Raw genomic sequence first — 14,203 nt, 5'->3', positions numbered from 1 at the left:
CGATGTTTTAGAACTCTACCTCTCGGCGAGCGACGGGGTGGTCAGTTCGGTACTAATAAAGGAAGTAAATCGGGTCCAATGACCCATCTATTATGTTAGTAAAGTATTGTAGGGAGCAGAAACGAGATACCCGGAGATGGAAAAGCTAGCATACACATTGATAAGTGCAGCTCGGAAGCTTCACCCGTACTTCCAAGCTCATACTGTTATCATCCTTACTGACAAACCTCTGAGGCAAGTATTGCTTAAGCCCAAGATCTTCGGTCGGTTGGCAAAGTGGGCCATTGAGCTCAGCGAGTACGACCTCCAGTACAAGCCGCGAACTGCCATTAAGGCCCAAGCCTTAGCAGATTTCATAGCTGAGTTCACATTCAACTCCGAAGTTCCTAGTCTGGTTGAGCGTGAGGCTCCCACCCCGGGTAAGCCCGAAGCTCCCGGATCGGTCAAGTCCGAACCCCGTGAAGTAGTAGCCAGTGTGGCACCTCTCCTAGCTCGGCCAACCGCGAGCTGGGATGAGGAGCCCTAGATCCTTCACGTAGATGGTTCCTCAAGCCAACAGGGCAGCGGTGCTGGAATAGTTCTACACGGCCCAAGCGGCATGAAACTGGAGTACGCACTACGCTTTGAGTTCAAGGCATCTAACAATGAAGCAGAATACGAGGCATTGATAGCCAGACTAGCCTTAGCCAGAGAAGTAAAAGCCAAGCACATCGTTATTTGTAGTGACTCCCAGCTCGTGGTCAACCAGGTTACGGGCGAATATGAAGCTTGCGAGCTGACCATGGTCGCCTACTTAGCCAAAGTTAGAAAGGCCCTGCTCAACTTCCAGTCACACTTCATCAGACAGATCCCTAGGTCGGAGAACGCCGAGGCCGATGCCCTATCCAAGTTAGCCAGCACTAGCGACATCACCATGAGAACCGTGTACATAGAGGACCTGTCTTGGCCTAGCATCCTCGGGGGGCTAGAGGAGGTTGCTCCCATCATTCGAGTAGAGCCAAGCTGGATTGACCCGCTCATGAGCTTCTTGTTACACGGGACCCTCCCTGCAGATTGCAATGCAGGTAGAAAGGTGCAACGCCAGGCAACTAAATACGTTATGATGGATGAGCGGCTATACAAGAGATCCTACACGCTCCCCTACCTGCGTTGCTGGCAACCTACCGAAGCCGAGCTCGTACTCCGTGACACTCATGAGGGTCTATGCGGCGGACACTTGGGGGGCAGGGCCCTTTCCCAGAAAGCACTTCGGCAAGGGTATTATTGGCCAACAATGAAGGTAGATGCCATTGAACTTGTCAGAAAATGTGATAAATGCCAAAGACATGCCAATATTTACCACCAACCCGCTTCCGAGCTCAAGTATCTCACCAGCCCGTGGCCCTTTTGAAAGAATGGTAGGATCCATCTAATGGACGCCATGAAGGGTGCGGAATGTGTGGGCGAATTTCAAAAATTTTCCTACATTCTCCCAATTGGGAATCATATTTCCTAAATTTAGAATACAATGTTCAAGGATTCTACTTGAACCATAATCGAACCAGATCTGAACCAAAAGAAATAGGAAGGACTATACCTGATCTAGAGAAACAGTATCTCCCAAAGTTGGTGTTCACGCCCAAAGAAGACACCAAGATCCGCTCCTGCTGAAGATGACACAGTTGTGGATGGAACGGAACCAGTAGGGTGCGTCCTACAATTTGGATCCTTCGCAAGAACCCACTGGAAACTCTGAACACCAAATCATTTTCAGTCTTTTCTGCAAGACTGATGTCAAGAACTGATTTATTGACTTCTTTCTTCTGCAAAGATCGAATCTTGCAAGAAGGGAAGGCAGCGGCTGGAGGAGAACTCCTAGGACGAAGATGGATGAATAGCTTTTCTTCTCTCTGGAGTTTTGTGAGATCTAATCTCTGTACGCAGAAGGCTTTCTTCCTTACTGTAAAACCCTTGGTTCGAAATCTGATATTTTTGAATTTGTTGTTTCTCCTCCTTTCTTCTTGTTTAAGAAAACCTCCTGATTAGGATTTATCCCAATCCAAATCAGTATTTGGATAGGGGATTATCTTAATCCTATCTGCAGATTAAGTTAGTTTATTCCTGATCTTATCAGGAGGTTATCAGATTCAAATCTGATTTGAATTTGGTCTCCCAGAGTGAATAAGGTCAGAAGCCCAATCCTTTTACTAACATTAATCTTAGATTCGCCCCATAGATGGGTGATCATATCAGCCCAGCTCGTAATGGGCTTTTGGCCCATTTACGTGTTCAGTGTTTAACTAGTTTCCAATCTGTTGTCCAGTTGGGCTTCTTTGTATGGCATGGGACCCAAGCATTGATCTACACACCACCCATATGGGTTCGGCCTAGCCTTTATTACAAGGCCCAACCAAATTCACTGAAAAACTCAGTGATCCCTTGAGCCCATCACATGAACCCTATGGGCCCAACACTTACATTAAGTGGTTTCTGGACCAAGCCATCTTATAAAAACCCAAGGACTGTGGGTAGGTGCAAGATTAGCCCATCAGGTATTATCCTAAATGGTCTTACACTTAACCTCTCAGCCCTTAATGATCAAGCACTGCCCGACAAAAGAGGACCTCTCCCTCGACTGCAAGGAACAATGCCACACTCTCTACTCACATGGATCCTGGGAATTAAAACCATTTGCAAACATTTTGAAACCGTACATATATATATATATATATATATATATATATGTATATATATATATTAATTTTGCAAAACAAAATTCCAACGATTGAAATCAACTGCCGGCAGTTTGGTTTCCATCAGAGAGAGTGCATTCCCGATCATTACCATTGTCCGACAAAGGGGCTGATTCTGTCACTATGATCACTCACTCAGATGAATTCTTAGACTGCCCCAACATGCCCAGGTTTTGACCCCAGCCAAGGATCTCACTGATTGACATATCAAAGACAATCCGATTCGACACCTAGTGAAGTGTCATAATCGAGTCTAGGGGTCAGGTGCAACTTTCTAGTTTTGCCCATCTATCTCCAAGGTCCAGGGCAATACTAAAAATCTGGTCCGGTTCAAGGATTCAAGTAATCCCATACTGCATGTGCCTTGGGTCTTACCCTGGTGGCCTAGACAAGCCATCCCAACACTTAGTGGCACACCAGTATCAACCTTGGCAGAATAAATCTCCCCAGATTTATCCAATGGCTGTGAACATTTAAAACTAACACGAGTCTCTATAAGTGTCCAGTTTTAGGGTCTTACACAGAAATATGCCAAACAACATGAATCAAACATGCACTTTATTTATTTACACTAAATGTCAAAAGTACATCAAATTGGATTGAAGCTAAGGGCATACAAAATTGTCTAACACCTTTGCGCAGTGGGGCATCGATCTTCTTGGGCCTTTCCCACCAGTAACGGGTGGAAGGAAGTTCTTAGTAGTAGTAGTGGATTATTTTACCAAGTGGATAGAAGCCAAACCCCTCATGACGATCACGACCTGAAATGTTCAAAACTTCTTTTGGAAGAACATCGTTCGCCGCTTCGGATTACCTCGGGTATTGATCTCAGACAACGGCAAGCAGTTTGAGGACATCAAATTCCAAGATTGGTGCTGAGACATGGGGATCCAACAGAATTTTACTTCATTTGCACACCCTCAAGCAAACGGTGAGGCAGAAATCATGAACAGAGCCATCCTCCGTAGACTAAAGGCACGACTGGACTGAGCTAAAGGATTGTGGGCAGACGAACTACCCAGTGTCCTATGGGCTTACCAAACCACGGAGAAGACTGCCACGGGAGAAACACCCTTCAATCTTGCCTATGGCACCGAAGCATTGATCCCCGCAGAGATCGAAGTACCTATGTTGCGCCTCGAAGCATACAGTGATCAAACAAATGAAGATGAGCTATGTACCAACCTCGACCTACTCGACGAAGTATGGGACCTCGCGTACATTAGGACCGCAACCTACTAGCAGAGAGTAGCTCGGTACTATAACGCCAGGGTCAAGAGGTGAAACCTTCGCGTTGGTGACCTAGCCCTTCGTAAAGTTATGGTGCCTAAGCCCGGCACTTGCAAGCTCGGGTCCAACTGGGAAGGTCCTTACCGAGTGAAACGAGTGCTCGGGGAAGGAACATATGAGCTTGAGACTCTCAAAGGGAAACAAGTACCTCGAGCATGGAATATTGTCAACATGAGGCAATATTATCTGTAAAAATCAAGCGAACTACGGGTCCCTTCCAAAGCCTAAGGACCAGAAGACCGAGCTAACATGATCTCGGCACAAGAAGACCCCTGTTGCCACTTCAGCCTGGGAGAAATCCAAGAGTGGACTACGGGTCCCTCCCAAAGCCTAAGGGCTAGAATACCAGGCTAATATGACCTTGGCACAACAGGACCCAACCGCCTCTATGGCATGGGCAAACTCCGTGAGTGGGCCACGAGCCACTCCTGCAGCCCAAGGGCCAAAACACCGAGCTAACAAAGACCTCAGCGTGAAGAAAGACACTGTAGTGGCAAAGGTATGAAATATCAAAAGCGTAAGCAGCTCGGGTTCAAACCCTGCGAAGCATAGCTCATCCCGATACGTTGGTTGAACTGAGGAATAACCAACCAATGCTTAGCTCGGACATGCATTGTAATCAATCCGTGATATACCACAGGGGCCTTGAACGTGACAAATCGGTATAAGGCCTACCAAAGAGCCCTACTTCGAGTATGTAACTTTAACAACTCAAATTATGAGATTGCTTTAGTAAAAGTAAAGGGAGTTCATCATACTTAGAAGAAGGAAGAAACTTTCATTGTCAAAAAAAAAAAACAATAAAGAAAATAACAAGTGTAGTAACCGAGCTAAATAGCTTGGGAAGGTCTGATCATCATAGGGCACAACTGCCCAACCAAAAACTTGTGAAAGACTAGGTTTACGGCGCCCAGAAGCCACAGAAGCCCAGAGAAACGCCACCTCAAGTATCCACCTCCTCATCCTCTAGAGTGTCAGGCTCCTCTTCGTCCGCTTGGTCTGTTGTCTCAGGGGACAGGCCCTTCATAGTAATGCCGTCGAGGTCGAGTCCAGAGAACTTCTTCCAAATCAGCCACCGGCAGAGCATAAACCCTGAGCGGTACGAACCCGAACCATACTCCACCTGTAGGTCATGAAATTCCTAGGAGTCTTTAAAATCCCAGATCGCTTTCTCTCGCTCAGCCTCCACCATCTGATCAAAGTTTCAGGTCTGATTAAGAAGAGTGGACTCCAAGTCCCGCACCTACTGCCTGAGAAGCTCCCTCTCCCCCGCCATCCTCGATGATTCCTCCCTATAGTGTGCGCTCTCTTCAGTAAGCCGAGCAATTTGAGCCTCCTGGTCGTGGACGAGCAGCTCCTGAGACTCGCTCCCCTTGTGGGTGTGATGAAGCTCACCCCGGATCCAGTCGAGCTTGACCTGGAGCTTCTGGTTGGTAGCACGCTGGTCGGGGGCATCGACGCGATGGATGCACGTCTGGAGAGCCATGGCATGGATGGCAGAATTTACCTATCGGCGAAAAGGAAGGATAAGAAGACAACAGAAAAGGGCAAAACAAGAGAGAAAGAGGGAAAAAGGTCACTTACCACCATGCAGTGGACAGATGCTAACGCGGAGAGATCCCCAGGCTCCATGTTTCCCCACTAAGCGATCTCGTCATTATTGATTGCTTTCCGGCTCCTCCGATGAGTTTCCAGATAATCGTTTACCCCTTTCCAGTTTCCCATTGGAAATCGGGGGTAAGGACGAGGCTGGAGGGGGTTAAAGTGGACCTCCCCCGGCTGAGGGAGCTCGCTTCCCCCAGGGATAGTCCCACTAGTCCCCTTAGAAGGGGGCATCGGAACCTCAGTCGGAGGAGAGGGCAGGTCCGACTTGGCAGGCCCGAGCTCAATGCTTCCTGAAGGCAGGGTTTGGTCGGGGTGCATCCTCTTCACCTGGCGTCTCTGGCTACCCAAGTGAAGGCGGCGCGAATCGGCACTAGACATGATGGCTGCTACAAGACCACAATGTATTAGTCCAACAAGAAACAAAATGCATGTGTACACAACGGAGTAGACTGATAGGTATGGCGTGGGTACCTAGACATCATCATCCTGGCTATTGCCCCTGTGATAGGTATGGCGTGGGTACCTAGACATGGCTGACAGCGATTGGGACTCACCAGAGTAGACAGAACGGAGTAGACGGAACGGAGTAGACTGAGGAACCCAAGTAGGCTAGGCGAAGTACGCGACCTCAGAATCCAAAAGACGGCATGGAAGAAGATAGGGCCCGAGGGGGGCCCCCTATTTATAGCCCCCGTCCTTTCAAACTGACGGCCTGGATCAAAGTAGATCCAATGGCCCACAGACATCCCGACCGCACGCCTTCTGAAAATCGAAGGCGATTGGCGGCACATCTTCCACAATTAAGATAGTCGCAGCCGCACGACGTTCGGAATTAAAGGCCACCTTAGCACATTTTTGGAATCCGAAAAGTTAGGGAAGTCAAAAGATCTCTTGATTCCTGCAAATGCATTTAATGGGGGTAGTCAATCAAGTTTGAATTTTGGTCAAATCAGTCCATCACGCTTCATAAACTCCCCGTGCTAAGGCGATACTCTTAGTCCGAGGAGTAGGGGGCAATTGATTAAGGATGATTTGACGATCTATGAAACGGCAACACATGGACATTGACTCGACGTAAGCGACAGCTTAGCGTTGCGGCCCAGTACAGCTAAGTAACGGGCCCATAAAGCAGCTCACTACATCATATCACGCAAAAGGAGGAGCTCGCCACGATGCAAGCTTTGGGTTCCCCGAGCTACCCCCAAAGGGATATTCCGAGGAAACTTTAGCTCGCAAGCTAAGAAAACCAGCTTGCCCGAGCTCCCAAGCAGACAAGTCATCCCAAGAACAAATTCTACTAAGGGTACTCTTGAAGTATTCCGAGCTCGCTGCAAGTAGCTCGCGAGTGGGCCGCACGAGAATTCCACATGAAGCTTCTATCTGACAGGTCATACCAATAAGACTGCGCCATATCCCTTACTGACAGCGCAGTCCCTGTCTCTTCGACAGTTTGCGCCCACGCCTCTCAATAGGCAGAGGCGTGCCTATCACATTGGGGACGTGTCACTCGCCCAGGTAAGGAGTATGTCACAACGGCCACCCGCGCGGCCCTGGCAGGTAACGACTGTGGCAGGGAGCCCAGTGGCGGTTATGCCCGATCTCACAAGGGCGCCCCTATAAAAGCCCTCACAGCAGAGGAGAAACTTCTTCTTGAGACCCCTAATCTCTTGAGTATAGTGATAAAGTGCGACCTCCACTCTTAACCTTCGTTTTTCTCTTTACTTCCCATACACAGTACTAACTTAAGCATCAGAGTATTCCCACCAGGCAAATCCCTGGGAATCCTTCCCTTCATCTTCTCAGGTTCCGTTCGTTGCCAACAAGGAGCCAGTCAGTAGTCAGATAGGAGTGCCCGGATTGCGCTACATCAATAACCTTAACAGAGTAGTAGTTTTTCCATACAATCACAGTAATATATATTTTTGTAGTATCAGACCTAATTTTAGCATTTTTTTTTAATTTTTATTCATCAACATTATTATTATATATATAATAAATAGTTGGTATTATTACTATTATTCATTATTATAATAATTTTTATTCATTATTATTATTATCATTATTATAAAAAATAGTTATTATTATACAAATAAAACAAAAATATTATATGTATGTATATATGTAAAAGCTTGATTAGGCTCAAGAGTTGAGCTTTATTAGTTTTGTTACTGCCAAATATGAAGCCGAGGGCAACAACATACTTTTTGGTGTCCGAGGCTGACAGGTCCAACCTACTGAGACAAAAATGACGTCAGAGGCCCCGGGAGTTATCCTAGGGGCAAAGACTCCGACGGTCAAATTAGCCGAGGGTTGTGAGGAGTCAGACCAAGCAAGTGAGGAAACTTAGAGCTTAAGTCTATGTGTACTTACTTCAATGTGGGAACCTCTTTTATAGCTGGAGTTACCTTTGAAGAAGAGCAGTTGGGAGAGGTTGATAGTAGTTGATGATAAACGACCACCGGCTGATGCCACATGTCAAGATCTACAGATCGACTAGATATTCTTACATCACTTGCCCCCCACTCTCAAGGCCGTAGTGGACGAGGTTGGTTGCCGAGTTGTGTGGAGGCCTCAGCTTCGACCAAAGAGAGTATGGTGGGTTCGCTTGAGGTGTTCGTGATGAGAATGAAAATTATCATATTTTTATCTCTTAATATATAGTCTTTTATACTTATTTAGTGCCTAAGTGGACTCATTATTCTTATATTTCGATTTAGGACACGAAAGGAGGCGTTAAGTGGAAAAGAAGGCAAATCGGGTAATTCTGGGTAGTTTCGGCACCGCGTGGTAATTTGAGCATAACTCTCCCATCCGGATTCCGATTGAAATGTTTCAAGATGCCTTGGAAAGATAAGGAAATTTTCTACAACTTTTGTGTTTTGACTTTTGATAAATACGGACTAAATCGAGGTTAAAATCGGGCCCGAATTATCTGCAACCTGATTGCTGACGTGCTGGAGCAATTCCTTAGCCTGCAAATTTTCATCCGGGAATTCACCACTCTCCCACTTACACGAGAATAGGGTTTTATCTGAAGAGAAGGATATAAAAAGAGGAGAAAAAGAGGAGATAAGGATTCAAACCCCTGAAAGAAAATTGAAGAAGAAGGCTGCTAGAGAGAGGAGAAGACTGCTGAATGCGAATTGGAGAAAGATCACAGCAAGGAGATCGAAGATTGATGCAAAGATTCATAAGTTGTCTTCCTCTTTGGTTCTGCAGTTTGGTAACCTAGATTCTATTAGGGTTTCTTAAGGTTTCTCTATTGAATCTTTCTTCTTTCTTTCTTTATACAAACCATGATGAGTTTTAATTCTGATTTGTAATTAAACTTAGGCAGATCCAATTGAGTATGACTTGTTCTTGGGATTCTTGATTGGGGTTTTAATTTATAAAACAATCTTGGCTGAATTGTTCTAGAATCTGTGATTACTTTAATTGTTTGAGAAAGAGTTAGGTAATTAGATCATTTAATCAAGAAACAGACTGAATGCATTTTAGAGATAAATTGCATGCTTCGGTTGGCAATCATTCATACCTGAATTGATGACCTACGAATTCTTGTTCTTAATGCATCTTTGGTGAGTAAAATTCTGATAGAGATACAGGATTTGTCATTCAGAGATAGGGTGGGTTGCGCTTGAGAGAGGCTGCTCATAGATTACGGTTTCGCCAACCAAAGATTGGCTTCACCTCAGTCGGATAGCTTAAAGATTTGATGGCTGAATCGGTTCTGTCAATTCTTGTATGCAGTGATTCTTCTTATCATTAAGAGTGGTTTGATTCGAAAGAAATTAGGGTAGTTTGCTTGTTCTTGATTATATCATGAGGGGCTAGGTTTTTATTGTTAGGGACTAATGCTTGATCATGCATTGAATTTCATTCATTAATAAAACCGATGAGGTTCTTATTATATTGTGTTATTTGTGCTGATTACGTGTCATTGGCTGATCTCCAATGAATCGTTCTTTGATCAAGATTATTCTTTGAGAGATGATAATAGAAGTAGAACTAATAACACTTATTCGGCCAATAATTAGGTAGAGATATCAATTGTTGGTAGGATTTCCATAAAGGTGTATTGATAGCTTGTGTTTATGCAAAGAGGATTTCTATTGAAAGAATGAGAATTCATTGATTGTAGTTCCCTTTAATTGAACACAGATTTAGCTAATCGAGTCTTGAGAAAGATCGATTAGTGCTTTTTGGAAACACCTTGGAATATAACAGCCCTCGTGAGATTTTATTGATGTGGAATCTTAATGATTGTGATAGGATTATTCCCTGGCAACATTGTTATTGACTTTGTTCAAGGTACTTGTTTTTGTCATTTAATTTTCTTAATCAGTAGCGCTAGTTTGAATTCCTAAATCACAAACCAAGTCAATTATTGCTTTAAACAAGTTGAGAAAAATTAATTGGTGGTTAAGTAATTCATTCCTTGTGGGAACGATTCTGTACTCCTTACTATATTACTTGCACGACTCCGTACTCTTGCGGATAGTTGACAAGATTGTGGCATCGTTGCCGGGGAATGAATTTTATTTAACACCTTAGTTAATTTAGTCTCTCTTGATTTAAAGCACAGTTCTTTATTAGTTTTTGTTAACTTTTGTTCGTTTGTTTGTTTGTTTGTTTGTTTGTTTGCTTGTTTGCTTCTTTCTTTAGGTACTGTTTCAGTGTATGCAAAGAACTCAAAGTTCACAACCCAAGATTCTCCCTTTCAGACCTAAAATTGAGAAGTTTGTTAGAGAAAGCAAGAAAGCTTAGCAAGTAAGGGTTCCAGAGATGGCGGTGGATAATGGAGGCAACCATGCAATTCGACATGATAATGAGAGAACTCTTAGAGATTTTGCTATGCCTGGGCTGCATGGTGCACAACAGAGTATTGCAAGGCCGAACATCAATGCTAATAACTTTGAAATTAAGCCAGCTCTACTCCAAATGATCCAATTAAGTGTGCAATTTTCTGGCATGGAATGAAGATCCTAATGCTAACATTGCAAATTTCTTGGAAATCTATGATGCCTTCAAATACAATGGAGTGTCAGATTCTATTAGGCTTAGGCTTTTCCCTTTCACCATGAAGGATAAAGCTAAAGCATGGCTAAACTCTCTACCACCAAATTCCATAACCACATGGGCACAGCTGGCATAGGCTTTCTTAGCTAAGTTTTTTCCCCCAGCTAAAGCCACAATGATCATTAAAGACATCATTACCTTTCAGCAATTTGAGAATGAATCATTGTATGGGGCCTGGGAAAGATTTAAGGATTTGTAGAGAAGCTGCCCTCACCATGGCTTACCTAAGGGACTTCTGATTCAGACTTTCTACAATGGAGCCTCTCGCACTACTAGAGATACTATAAATGCTGTTGCAGGAGGTTCCTTGATGAGGAAACCTATAGATGTTGCTTTTGATCTCATAGAGGAAATGGCAGATAACAATTGGTTGTGGCCAGCCAAGTGGCTAAATCCACCTAGATAGGGAGGAAAATCAGAAGCGGACTCCATAGCATCCTCGCAGGTTCAGATTTCAACCTTAATCAAGCAATTGGGCACCATGAACGTGCAAGCCAACGCCATCAACAATTCTATGCAACCAACCTATGAGTATTGTAATGGTATTGGTCATGTTAGTTCTGATTGTTGTGTTGGAAATTTTAATTTTGCAGGTGGAAATTTTATGGAGTAATGCAATTTTGTGGGGAATCAATTCCAAGGAAGGCAGATTTGCAACCCGTACTCCAACACATATAATCCAGGGTGGAGAAATCGCCCCAATTTTTCATGGAGTAACAATAACAACAATGCTAGTAGCTCTAGCCTCCAAAACAACAACATGCCTAGACAGCAATGAACACAAGGATTCCAGCCACACCCTCAGCAGGATAGATCAGCTTCTTTTGAAGCCAAGCTTGATAAGTTCATGGAAATGATGAGTAGTAAGATGAGCAGCCAGGATGAGGCCCAGAGAAGGATGGAAGCTAAATTTGATCAAATTGCAAAGAACCATTCACCCTCAATTCACAACTTGGAGGTGCAAATAGGCCAACTAGCCAATGTTGTTTCGACTAGGAACCAAGGCAATTTACCAAGCAACACTGAGACTTATCCAAGGGAGCAGCTCAAAGCAATTTCACTAAGGAGTGGGAAAGTGCTGGAGCCAAAGCAGGATGTGCAAAGTAAGAGGACAGGTATAGATGTTGAGAGTTCTTCATTAACCAATGCTGAAATCTATGATGAAGAAACCAATGATAAGTTAGAGGGGAACCAAGGTGACAAGGAGAATCACTCTAATGCCCAACCTCCACCCTATGTCACATGAATCCCTTTTCCTCAAATATTGAAGAAGCAACAGACTGAATAGCAATTTTCCAAATTTTTGGATATTTTTAAGAAGCTGCAAATCAATATTCCTTTTGCTGTGGCTCTTGTTCAAATGCCTCAATATGCTAAATTTTTGAAGGAGATCATCAATAATAAGTGGAGATGGGAGGATGACCAAACTGTCCCATTGATTGAAAAGTGCAGTTCAATCATCACCAACAAGATGCTTACCAAATTGAAAGGCCCAGGGAGTTTTACAATTCCATGTGTTGTTGGTAGCATTGAGTTTACTAAGTGTTTGTGTGATTTAGGTGCTAGCATTAACTTGATGTCCTTGTCTATTTTCAGGAAACTTGGCTTGGGAGAAGTGAAACCTACCTTGATGACTTTGCAGCTGGCGGATCATTCCATCAAGAAACCTCATGGCATGGTTGAGGATGTACTTATGAAAGTGGACAAGTTTATATTCCCTATGGACTTTGTTGTGCTCGATTTTGAGGAGGATCGTGATTGCACCTTGATCCTTGGCAAACCGTTTCTAAACATAGGGAAAGCCTTGGTTGATGTGTATGAAGAAAAGCTGACCCTTTAAATTGGGGATGACAAAGTGGAGTTTAACATGTCCAAGGCTATGAAGCATCCTATGGAGGAAGAACTTTGTATGAGAATTGATGTGATCGATTCATGTGTGAAAGAAGTATGTCAAGTTAGTGAGGTAGAACAAGATTTTGAAGAAGATGTCAATGGTCTGCACCTCAAACCATATGTAGTGGATGGAGCATTGCCTCCCCCACCAACTGTGTGCTTAGATGTTCATTGATTCCACTACAACGTCAAGCTTTAGACGGAAAACAAGCACTTATTGGGAGGCAACCCAATGCTGATAAGTAGTTCTTATTTTTATTTGTTTTCTACTTTTCTTTTTCGTATCATTCGAGTTTCTTTTCTAGGATGTTAATTTTGTAGATTGTTGATCTCTTTGAGTGTTTATCATTCTCTACTCCAAGTTTCTTTTGGTTCTTAGCAGCTAGAGGGTCCAAACGGAAGGAGCCACTCCAGATTTCAGAATGCTCTTCAGGGAAGCTCTCTAAACCCCTTCAATTACTTGAAGTCTCACTGCCCTCATTACTGAATTCATCTTTACATTCTATCTCTATGAACATTGAGGGCAGTGTCCATGCATAAGTGTGTGGGGGGGGGGGATTAGGTATGATGTTTTATTAATAGCAACAACTTTTCTTTATTAATTGCAGTAGTCTTTTCTTTTGAATTTCTCTATTCTAGGCAAAGCAAAATTTTTGTAGAAATTGTGTGAACTATGCTCGGTACTAATAGTGTTAATCTTTTTTAGAGTCAATGAAAGAATGCTACTCATGCTATTTTTAGGACGTATCAAGTTAAAAGAGTTTAGGGTGAATTTACTAAGTTGTAATGTACAGGGCATAAATTTAGGAAGTCAATTTGGTGTGTATGATACTTTTGGGATGCGGATTAATGGGTAGTTTAGCAAGGTAGCTGATGAATGAAGTTACATTTACTCCTTTGGATGCTATTGATTGTAACTGTAATGGAAGTCAAATTATTTACTTCAGAGATATGAGTTAAGGTCAATTAAATTAAAATGTGTCTACTCCAATGTTTTTGGCTTCTTAGTAAACGGGAATCTTCATCACAAATGTTGATTTTTGCGTAAAATGACAACTGATAATAACAGTATGCAAAGCATTCTAAGTATATTATATGTTGAGTAACCAGGTGCATTCATCACCCACATTTGTATTTGCGTCAAAATACATATTAATAACTTAGGAAAGAATAAAATGCCACACAAGTGGTGTGTTGAAAAGCTTAAGTGTGGGGGTTCTTACGGAAAAAAAAAGAAGAAGAGAAAAAGGCTGACCTTCAAGATCTCATGTGTTTGTTGGTGACTCTATGCTATTTAGTGGTTAAATCCATGGCATTTGAATTTGCATTTGTAATTTCTTTTGTTGACAATCTAGCTGAGTTGCTTATTATGAAGTGTTTATAAAGTGTTCATATACTTATATTGATGTCTCTTGATTTTTTTTTGAATTTACATTGTGAATTGGAGATTCATCCTGGATTTAGTTGACTTGTGTGCTCTTAAATAAAATATGGGTAGTGCATTAGTGAGACTCTTGTGATTAACATAGTGAACCGAACATAGTTGTATTTAATTTGATTTTTGCAAAGATTTTGCTTGACTTGTGTCCTTGTTAGTTGGGGAC

The 14,203-nt window shown here is 43.1% G+C and overlaps 1 non-coding gene across 1 annotated transcript; it reads right to left on the bottom strand.

Annotated features, from left to right (window-relative positions):
* Nucleotides 1-10,821: 10,821 nt before the first annotated feature.
* On the bottom strand, nt 10,822-10,928 carry LOC148873141 (small nucleolar RNA R71). The gene has a single exon (XR_016106207.1). It is a non-coding gene; the product is annotated as a small nucleolar RNA R71 (small nucleolar RNA).
* Nucleotides 10,929-14,203: the final 3,275 nt, after the last annotated feature.

Source organism: Nelumbo lutea, chromosome 1 (genome assembly GCF_056320005.1).
Source record: "Nelumbo lutea isolate HS-2025 chromosome 1, American lotus-T2T, whole genome shotgun sequence".
NCBI lineage: Eukaryota > Viridiplantae > Streptophyta > Magnoliopsida > Proteales > Nelumbonaceae > Nelumbo > Nelumbo lutea.
The sequence above is the reverse complement of the archived record's forward strand: the minus strand, read 5'-3'. Positions and strand labels throughout refer to the sequence as shown.